Here is an 11,517-nt window from a genome sequence, read left to right as displayed (position 1 = left end):
ATTCCTAATTAAGTAAATAAAGGTCCAGATATAACGAGGGAAGGCTATTAACATATAGTGCTATATTTTGCTTTGTATTTCTCTCGCAATCCATGTAATTATGTTGCCTGGTGTCTCACAACAACTCCATGATACTTTATTCTTATGCATAATACAGCATCATTCAAACAGAGCCTAATATTGACAAGTATAATCAGTAGCTGCGGAGGGCCCAGCCAGCACTGCTCCCACTCAAGTCAAAGGCAAATTTCATTATGTGCATGGGAGCAAGAACACGTTGTTCCAAATGCATTAATGCGGGTTTATGTCCTGAATAAACATGTTGTAAATTTCTCCTGGTTGACTCTGAAGACACTCCAAAGATAAAAGCAGATGTGGATGTGAAGCCGATGTACACCAAGCTCTTTGCTTTTCTGATGCATATAAGAAATCACGCTCGAGGAAGGCTGTTTAATTGACTATTGTGTTGTCTCTTTTGGCTCCAAAGAAAACACCATGGGATATTTAAAATGACTGTGCATTTCTAATTATGAATTCCTCTAATCACAATCCAAAAATATTTATGTATTGGAGCAATTATATTACCAAGTTGTCATTTTGGCTAACATTGTGTTTATTCTCTGCACTAAGTCAATGTGAAGAGAAGGTGTTGCTTACAGGGCTTCTAAATAACCGTGGTGAGATGTGTACAAACTTGTACCTACATCTGTAGGGCTGCTCTGCCTGATTCCTGTGAGCTTCAAAACAGGGTAAGCACTAACAGAACAGGGTAAGCACTAACAGAATGCTTTACAAATATGCAAATATTTGCAGTTAAGGGGAAACAATATGTGAGTTCTGATTCAACTTTAACTCTTTATGAACACCTAGAGGAAACAGTTACCAGCTGTAAAAGCAGAACACAGATCTCTAGTAAATTATCAGCCTGGCTTAGTATGGGATGCGTGTATTCACGTGCCTTCATTTGCCATCTGCTACTCATCTACAGAATTTTGTACTTCAATCTGGTGCTGTTCATTTCCCATAAAGCAGTTACACTCAACCTTATAATACTGAAAATACTGCATCCTTCTCCAGCGCTGTGTTTTTCAGACTTTATTCGATATATTGTGAGGATGCAACTCAGGATGTTTGAGAAAAATGGTACAAAATCAGTTGTTCTGTTGTATATGGACCTCTCCAACCTATCTGCAATTTTTTTTTCTACCAGCATGACTCCAGTGCACAGTGTGCTATTGCACGAAGGTGGAAAGTGGAATTTCTACTTCAATAACAATTTCCTCTTCACTGATGCTATAATGTCACCTTCTTCAGTTTGTGACTTCATATCCTGCCTTTGGGCCCTGCTGAACAGACTTTTGGTCCCTCAAAGTAAGTGTGTCAGCAAGGCTCCAAATAATGGTTGTGACATGACTGTAATGTGACAAATTATACTGCAGATGTTGAGCAGTGTGGACAATAATGGACCTGATGGAGATGTGCCCTCTGCGGAGGCCCCATAGGGGCTTGATAAACCCAGTGAAGCGGTTGTTGTGTGGCTTGGCACGCTGTACATTTACTAGGCACACATGGACTCACAACATACTTCTCTTGCTAAATATCTGGATCAAACTTTCTGCTAATATTGTTACGGCAGGGTGGTAAGACAATAATGTGATGCATTTCAAATAACTCCAAACAGCCATTTGGATAAAAACTGTAATCTGTGTGATCCACATTCTGTTCAAGAGCTGTCTTCCATAAAGGGAGACAGTTTTTCACAGTTTCATCATAATTCAGGATGTGTTTGATACACGTTGGATCTTTCAGGCTATTTAGGCCATGCATTTACTGAAATCTAATCATATTTCTACAAATGAACCTAATAGTCTACATGAAATGGCTGTGAAAGAGTAATTTATTACTCCTCAGTTTTTCTTGTACTTATGGGAGTTCTTATGACCTGTGCTGCATAAGCGGTCCCCATTACCATAGATTGCATATATATACCCATACATAGGTTGCATAGATGAATCAACCTTCTTATATATTTATTGCCCTCCTAAAACAAATAAAGCCATAAAACTTTGTATATAGAGTTGTGTAGACATAAGCTATATGTCTACTAATATTTCAGAAATAAATATCAGGTGGCATCTCAGTTTACCTGCTTTGTATTATTGTACCTGACTGTACACAGTTAAATCAATTAATAAAAGCAATGGCAGAGATAAGGCTCTTTTGAGAAACAATTAACTGAGGGCCCTGAACCTCAAGATTTAAGCCCTTTAATGTCCCTTTTATAAACCTGAACTTAACAAAGGGAATACTGTAAGATCAGAGGCCCTGGAAAGGAATGCGGTTATCAGCAGTTGCAAGAAGTTGCAAGCAGTGAGACAGATCCTGATTGCAGCAAGTACACGGCCACAGAAAAAGGAAGGGAACTGTGTTGGAAAGAGCTTTAGAGGGAAGGCTGCTGCGTCGATAAGGAATATAAGGTTGGAGGCAACTTCCCAGGTAGGTTACAGTGCTACATTCACCATCACAAACTTACTATGTGCCAATTTAAAAGTAATTAATTTTCGCTGGCCTTATCAGAAAATTTATACTAGTTTGTAAACTACCAATATGTATTTGTGCTTCTGCCAGTGCTGCTCTGTGGCCTTTCCTTGGCTTTTCTGCTTCCCCCCATGTATTTGCAGACATCAAGTGTGTCTGTGGCAGCATGCAGGTCGAATATGCTGAGATGTTTATGTCTCCTTCATTAAGACAGGCTCACCCTTCCCTGTATGATTCTGAGGAGATGGGTGAGCAAAAACTGTAACAGCTCCTCTTGTGGAGTTGATTATTTTATGAAAAATATTATGTGATGGTTCTCTATGGCCACAGGGGAGTTATGAAGTAGTCCTTTTTTGTACTATAATCTATTGTTGAAACTAGAATTAATTATTCCCGATTTCCTTGAGGCTTTACTCAGCCTGCAGCAAAACACACAGACTGTCCTTTTTGCTGCTTGCTTACTGTTATCACCTGCTTCTAATGGTAAAATAACAAATAGGCTGCATTTTCTTATTGACTCGGACTCTGGGATGTGAATGTCGTAGCAGTGGGCTTTCAAAAGTAATGGTCGTGCCCATTGCCTTCTTTGTGTGAACATTTAAATGACAGGACAGTGACCTGTGGCAAAACCTTTTACATCCCCAGAGTGCATTTGGGGGCTTCTCTCTCAATGTGAGCATAATTAAGCTTGGCAGAGTTAAAAGACCTACAAACCAAGGCAAAGAGGCATTTCAATACAATTCTTCAATGCATGGGCAGTTACCATTCCTGTGATGCTAAGGGGAACCAATGCAAGATGTCTTTTCTGGCAAAGGCAGCACATTTGTTCTAAACACCAGTCTGTTTTACAGCAAAATACCATGGTAAGCTAATGTTTCTTAACACCACTTCTTATTATCTTCAGTCTCCATTTTATGTAGGATTAGACTGAGTATACCTTAAGGAAATCCTTATCATCAGCTAATAAGGCAAATATGTCCTTAACTGCAGATAACACATAGTGATTTTTATGCCATGCTACTGGAGATCTTGAAATGATGAGAGATGGGTGTGAGCCCATCTTTTATTACTGCCACAGCAACATGCTCCACCTCACCCCATGTAGCCTTCTTTATACACCTAGTGGTCTGCCTCTCTTTTCAGTAGTATGAAAGAGTGGATGAGCTTAAGCAGCCTCTTCAGTGTTTGGTTTCATCTGTTCCAACCTCAGTTTCCTCCTGAAAGACATCAGCCAACTGCCTTGTCCAGCAATTGCAACAATCTTTGCTTTGGGATAGAGCCCAATATTTTCTTTAAAACTTTGGATTGATTTTAAGCATGGGCATTGAAACAAATTCTCTCTGCCAGTCTTTATCCCTCTGTTTCTTAACATAGAGGTTTAGCAAACAGTGTATGAGTTTTAGCTAATTCTTCTAGAAAGCTCTGTAAAAGGCTTTTCCCAGCAGGGGTTTTAGAAGCACCAGGTTTTCTGTAACTTTTCTTCTTTTACTAGTTTTCACAACTTTTCCTGTTTGAAATATAGAAGCAGAAAACCTTGAACCAAGCTTCATTTGAAAGTGTTTTTTGTTATGTATCGTAACATTCAAGTTGTTTACTGTCTTCTGAACTTAATGGGTGCCCTTGAAGAGGGTCCATTTACTCCTTCTGCCTGATCTGTATCTTATTTTTCTGTGCGATGCTGTTGCACCTACCTAGCAGCTTTACCAGGTCTCTCTCCCTGACTTAACAATTATTACTGTATTTTCGAGGCTCAAATCAACATCTGGAGTCGCCTCAGTTTGTGTATCCTACACTAACATGCTTTTTGAAACAAGGGTTAGCAACATTTCAGGAGCACTTTCCTAGACTTTCTCCAATTTACACAAGCACGTTACCAGGAGCTCAGTGGAGTGGTGATGTTCTTGCCCTTATACAAACAGAGGCTTCTGGGTTTTGAACCCAATGAGATCCAAGCACCTGTGAATGTCATTGATATCTCTCCCAAGATATGCGACAGTGCTCGGGGCCTGATTCTGTACCAGTTTTGCTGTACGCCATTCAAAAGAAGCCATGTACCATCTTTGTTACTCCTCCTGCAGTTTTATGACCCTTCCTTTGGTGTGACGAATTTCTAAACTCATAATGTTTCACCAAACTCTTAATCCAGCTACATACTGGGAAAATACGGTAATTTCTGTTTGAAACTCTGCTGTGGCAGCAGAAGAGCTTTGCAGTCACCAGTGGCTTTGTGGACAGGTGATCCTGCAAAGTCATTCAATCAGCACTATTTTGTGTGCTGACTTAGAGAAATTGCTACCTATAGAGTAGCTCCTTTATTCTCAGAAAAGTAATCAATTATGTGATTAGGTATTAGAAACTCCCACACTCCCCATGCAGGTGGAGCAGTAGATTTTTTTGCAAGCATCCAGCCTTCTGAAACTTTTTTATCTCCTAGATAAGTCATTTTCTCACATTGCAGCAGCTGCAAGGTGATGAGGTCTCTTTAGTTTCATTCAGCTGGCTTCTCCCTTTTCCTCATTTTCAGCTTAGGATTTCAGCCTCATTCCAAATTGGCAGGACTCTCACTCTGCAAATAACAACCATTTGTTAAGATTGGATCCCATCAGGGCATTCATACTGCACAGTTTTGCATCATTTGTGATGGTTGTAACAATATTTGATGACAACAGGAGCCTGGACTTGACCTGCAAGATTCCTTCCCAGCACTGTGACGTTCCTGTTACAAATCACACAAGCAAAACAGCAAATGGCAAACAGAATAAAAACCTAAATCATAACATATAGGTAAGAGACAGCACAAGACTGAGTTCCCTGGTAAGGCACAGTCCCCTACATTAACACCCCTGTCCAGTGACTCATTGTACCTCAAACCCACACTGCACTACAAAACTAAATTACAACAGAGCTCAGATCTTCACAACTACATAAAAAGCTGTGTAGACCAGAAAACACTTTTTTGGTTTAATATTAAAGTAACATGAGAAGGCTGGATTCTCCTTCAAGAGTTCCCTATTTTCAGTTGTTTCCTTCTATAGTTGTGTATGCATAGTTATCAGCCATTCTGCTTTAATAGCTAGAAAAACTTTCCCTAAATATTCCTAGACGTTCCTTTCCCTGATATTCAGTAAGTGTGAGCATCTTCTTTCATTGTTTCCTTTCTTTCTTTCCTATGTGTCTTAGACCAAAACAAGTCCTGAAGAAATTTCTCAGAGTCCCACGTGGCAGAGAAGACAAAAAGAAATTGAGGGCAGCTGTGTTGGCTGGCAGCTGTGTTGGCTGGCAGTAGCTCCCACTGCTGTGTTGATCATGCATTCTCTCTCATTATCTTACCTGGAATGAAGAGGTTTGACCTACGGGATTCTGCATGCTCTCTTTCTTCCCTTATGTCTACTTTTTGCCATTCTCCTGATAGATCCAGTCTATATGGCTGGAGGGATCTGCCTAACAGGGAATTTCCCTGCTGTAGTGCAAGCTGCGGAGAGTATGAATGTGTGAATAGCCTGGAAGGATCATGGTTAAGAGGGCATGAGGAACAAGATTACTGAGCTTGGGCTCAGTGACCTTCTCCTTTCCATTCATGAGTTCTGCAGTGAGCATAACTCAACCTGAACTAATAATAGCTATGCAATATTTGCTCAACAAGCAAACAAAAAGAACAACAGTAACAAGAGCTTAACCAAGGCTTGTGTTTGTTTTCTGAGGTACAAATTGATAAAAGTCTAGCTTAGACATAAATATCAGTTTCATTCGATCTTTTGGTTAAGGCGATGGACCTCAGCGTAAGGTGATGCTTTGAGAGGAAATGGCAACAGATGAGGATGCTTAGATTGTAAATGTTGTAGCTTTCCCTCTTTATTTAATGAAATAAGTGTAATCATAGAGAGGAAAGCAGACAAATGTTTCACACATATGGCAAGCTTCAGCAGTCAATCAAAGAATTCCCCCAACACAATGAACACAATCTTTCCAGCTCTAGGCCCTTGCCACAAAGCTGATAGCTCTACTGTTCTGGAAAGCAATCACATGCCTCGTACTTCTCCCTGCAGGTGCAGTTTTCCTGGTTAATTCAACCGTAAACGCTATTTTTGCATTCTCTAATACAGGAGTAAGTTGCAATCCTGCAATCAGGAAATGCCATGATCAGAAGTCATTATGGTGAATTCTCTGAAGTAATGCAAAGGCACACAGGGAATAGCTTACCATGATTTTAAAGATTTTACACAGGGGCTGCTAAATTCTCAGAAACAGTAAGCAGTAACTGAAGCCAAATGATAGTTTACTGCTTCCCCCCCTCCCCTGCCCCTTTTTTCCTCCTCAAAGCACGAAGGGAAATTAAAGATAAATCTGGTTTTATAAAATAGAAATAGATTTTTATTATAAATAAATCTTGGGCAAAAACAGAGCAAGCAAGAGCACTGATGTTTCTCTTTTTGGGAGGTAACATGGTAAAGTATGGGACAGGTGACTTCAGGAAGTAAAATACTCCATACCGCTGCAAGTGCTTGGCGATCTGTGAAACTAGCAGCTGTCCCACTCTCAATCATAAGGAAAAGGCAATTCTTATAGCCTCAGGTAAGCAGACAAGCTTCAGCACAACTTGAATCCTGGCTCTTTTGCTCTTTACCAGAGACCACACACTGCCCCGGGCATTTCACACAGCAAGCAGACACATCTGTAATCAGCCAGAAAGAGGAAGGGCGTTCACTAATGTGGGCAGTTGCCCAGACCTTAAGAAATGTCAGTTCAGTTCTTGTGCTCTTACAGACATCCTATGGGATTTTATACAAATCATTCAGTTTGCCTGGTCCAGATACTTAAAAAAGACCTTTTTTTTATTTTTTCTAATGCCTAAAACCTTTACATGCTCCTCCTCTAAAGAAGAATACACTATGAAGAGCTAGGTACCAAAGCTGCACAGGGATTAAACATCTAGCAAGTGTTAGAGAAAGAGTCACTCCTTTCTTCTAGGATAAACAGACACTTTTCTGTATAAGACTTCAGTGTTTGGAGAACTTATGGAGGAGTGAGAAGTATGACTGCAATTCTTCCTTCAAACTTACTGTCTTGAACCTGAGATTTCTGCCCACTGCCTGAGGCTGTCCCAGTTCCCAGGTTCCAGGGTACGGGGAAGGAGGATGGGAAGAGCAAATGGATCAATACAGGATGGGAAGGAGAAACTGCTCCTTCTACAGAATTTAAAGACCGAACAAGCTGGAGTGCAAGTAAGCTGCTCCTCGGTTGTGTAGCATACTTGGATTCCAGCTGTTTTGCTTTAATCAAGTCATCAAGGATGATTTTTTTTAAATTTAAAATAATTTTATCTCTTTTTCTTAGTGAATATGTGATTCTTGTTTGCAAAATGCAGCTGCTTCAAACAAAGGAAGTAAGAGCATTGCTACACCTATATAGCCCAAGTCCTTAAGGTCCCAGTGGATGAGGGAAGGACAGGGCAAAGAGAGGAAAGGAGAACTTTGATTCTGCATAAGCACAGAGAAGAACAGAATCCAGCCACTAATTTCCTAAGTACCAAAACCGCCTGGAGCATGTCTTCCAGAGAAGGAGCAAAATGGACACGCTTCAGGAAAGCCTAATTTTTAGATCCTAGTCAACTCAAGTATGAGAGGTATGAGTTGCTAGGCCTGAAGAAGCCGAGGCAGTTCCATTTATTCACAGGCAAGGGACCTTCACTGTTAAAACCCTGATAACTATGAACTTAGGCACTAGGAGTACAAGCCAGAGTTTTGAAGTTCATGGTATTAGACTTCTGCATCTCATTGCCATCTACAAACTGAGGTGGACACAAAAGCTGACCTCCTGGATCTGACCCTCCATATTTGTTTTGCTCCTCTTCTCATACCATTTTCCCAAGGCTTTTTATCACGGCAAAAGCCCTAAAAATGCTTAGTGGTCAGCTTGCCTGATAATAAGGGTCTATATGAATATTTAAAAGGTTGCATATCTAGTGGAGCGAGTGTGTGACTGGAGGGTATGCACCCCACTAATGTGAGCAGGCAAGGGCGAGAAATGAACCCTACTCCTGCATCAGCTCTTGCCTAGGGGCATTGTCCCCCACCTTATGCTATGTAAAGGGGTAAAACCTTTACCACGTGCCACGTATGGCCTCCTGATGTTAAGACACTCCCTGGCTCCTGCACAGTGCTGCAGTCTGGCTTCCGTTCCTCACAGCCTGGGAAGGTGCAAGCTCTTGCTGTCATGGAAGGGAAGAATGCGATAGGCTTGTAGGGAGGGACCAAACAATTAACAGTGTTAAACTAAGCAAGTTTTTATTGCCTTGGTATATCTGGTTGTGCCTGCTTTGGTTGCTAGCATGTGCTGAGGACTGTGATCTTGAAGGATCACAGCTGTTACCAACCCATGATACAATCACACCTTCAGTTTGTGAACTTATCCTGAGGGGTGTATCTGTGCTTCACACTGTGTATGGAGTAAAGGTAGATGAGCCAACATTGTAGAAAAGGTGGGGCTAGTTATCAGATGTGGAATTCCATGCTACTATGGCTTATTTAGAAGCCCAGGTATTCCCAGGTAATACAGAGTTGTGCTGAACAGACACATGAGTACAGGAACGGGTAATATTTTTCAAGTAAATATACTTGGCAAAAGCTGCTAACAAAAATAATCAATTTTCATCAGTCAGAACTGATGCCATTGACTCCCTGCGCCTCGATGATGTTTAAAATATTGCTGACTGCTGCTGTGCTGATACAAGTAATGCAAATCCACACACTGTCTGACAGTGAAAAACACAAGAAAACAGAGGCGCCAGGGCCAAACAGTCTATTGCAGCAGGAAATGTTTTCAGAACAAAAAGTGACTGGGTCAAGCATAAGCTTTGTGATAGCAGTTATTCTGGCAGCTGAGTGGTCTGTTGGGGGAGGCAGGTCAGTTCATCTCCCTTGACATAGAGTACTTCTTTCCTTTATTAATTGGCTGCGTTGACTTGCTGGTTTTGGTCTCTAGGTTTTGTTTACTTCTTTTTTATTTTTTTAGGGTAAGAAAATAAAGATGTATGGCAGGAGAAGCCACAAGAATCTGTGGGCAGAAATGCCTCTCCACTGGCAATGTCTGATTTTCAGTAACCTTGGCATACATCATATGAATGGGCTAGGAGATAAACCCCAATCCAGACACAGGTCACTGTTATTGCAACAATCCATCTGGCTTCACGCTGACTTTCGATATACAGGAAATTTTCAAGCAAGCAAAAACCTTGTGGGAGGTGGGGGTGCATCAGGGCATGGAATCTGACTTCCATATCAGTTTCAGGGATTTTCCCTTCTCAAGCCTAAATCATCTAAATGAGAACATTCCTGAGGTAACAAGAACACATCTCTCACTCCAAGCCGCCCACCAGAAGTCTTCAAACAAAACATAACAAGTGATTCATGGTGATATGAACTCCCCTGACACAAGCACAGCCAAGACTAATATTATGGTACAATATTATGGTACAATATGTTATGCTTGATTAAACAAAATGTTTTGGTACTCACATTTGACAAGCTTTTTCGTAAAGTAATTGTGTCAAACTATGCATCTGAGTCAGGAAACTTCGATTTGTTACAAGGCTGAGTTTTCCTCCTTTTACTTCCTTGTTTCTCTGGCAAGAAGCAGCTCACACCATCGTTGTAACACCTGAGTGTACATTACATGTCCAGACTGTCTTGCTGAACCTGCAAGGGGGTGCAACAAGTAAGGAAGACCTCACTGGAGAGGTGCAAGGATGGTGCTGTGGCTCAGCAGAGAGCTTGAGGGTGACTGGACTGTTTTTGCAGTGTGCCTCAGATACTTGGAACATGGGCAGAGAGCACTGAAATGACTGAGAGGCTCTGAACTGCATTAGCCAGGTTCAGGTAACCTCACTAGCCTGGCTTCAGTGCCTGTTCAGTGGGCAGCAGGTTCGGAGTGAGCAGGAGGAAGCAAAAGTAGCATGGGTAAGACGTGAGCCCTGAGCCAGGAGTGAGAGTCCCTGTACTGCTGGAAGAGATAGCTGAGCATAGGGAAGCAGTAACAAAGATCCAGGCCCAGACAGGGGCAGACCACCACTGGTCTTTTTCACACAAGCCTCACCTAGAGGAAGGTCAATAACCACTGAAGCAGACCAGATGATCAACTCCCCTCACTCACCCAACACAATTATCCAGCAGACAAAAGATAGTAGGCAGCGACCATGTGGAGGGACAGCATAACCAGATGCTGCAACTTTTAGATTCAGAACTGCCTGACGAGATGGATTTTGTAGCAAGTCAGTAGGTGTGTCCTGATAGGACGTTCCATGTATGACTGCCCGAAATGAGCATGATCCTATGAGCATGATCATCAGCTGAGAAACCAGCTGGCGCAGGAATTCTACCATGAAATAACTGCTGACGAGTTCAGCTTCCCTGGAGGGGTATAAAGCCTGATTAGCATAAGTAAGGATCAAGACTTTAATTGGATTGTGTCACCAATGTTTTCATATGCTTTAAATTTTCTTAATTTTTCAAGATCAGCTTCCTGAAGTACATAAATCATTGACAAAATACTGTACGAGTTCAACCTGCTTATAAATCATCTTTAAACTATGTCACATACCATTGCCTGTACATCTTGATCAAACTGTGAGAAAGGCAGGGAGGGCAAGATCAAAGCAAGCAGGAAACTTCTAGTGTGGCTGGACTGGTAAAAACATCTGCCTGTTGCCATGTTTGTATAATCACTCACGTTGTGGCTGTCGGACAAGAACTGATACTTGTGGCCTTCTGCACATGGCAGTTCACCAGTGGTAGCTAGGGTGCTGTAGTTCAAGAAAGAACAGGCACCGTGACTACAAGGCAGTTAATTGCGAGTGAGAGCCAAGCCTCTGCTCTTCGTACTGCTCTTCATATGTAGTTTTTAAAGTCATTCCTACCATATCTCAGCCAAGATAAGGTTTATTTTAACTAAAGTCTTCTGTAGCGCTGATTTATTTCTTTGGGC

At 41.5% G+C, this 11,517-nt stretch overlaps 1 long non-coding RNA gene across 1 annotated transcript; it reads left to right on the top strand.

Moving 5' to 3' along the window:
• The first annotated feature begins 2,404 nt into the window (after window positions 1-2,404).
• Window positions 2,405-11,019, top strand: LOC142051759 (uncharacterized). Its single transcript, XR_012658621.1, has 3 exons — window positions 2,405-2,496; window positions 6,976-7,110; window positions 9,550-11,019. It is a non-coding gene; the product is annotated as an uncharacterized LOC142051759 (long non-coding RNA).
• The last annotated feature ends 498 nt before the right edge of the window (window positions 11,020-11,517 follow it).

Source organism: Phalacrocorax aristotelis, chromosome 1, assembly GCF_949628215.1.
Source record: "Phalacrocorax aristotelis chromosome 1, bGulAri2.1, whole genome shotgun sequence".
Lineage (NCBI taxonomy): Eukaryota > Metazoa > Chordata > Aves > Suliformes > Phalacrocoracidae > Phalacrocorax > Phalacrocorax aristotelis.
This window is presented reverse-complemented; position numbering and strand designations above follow the sequence as displayed.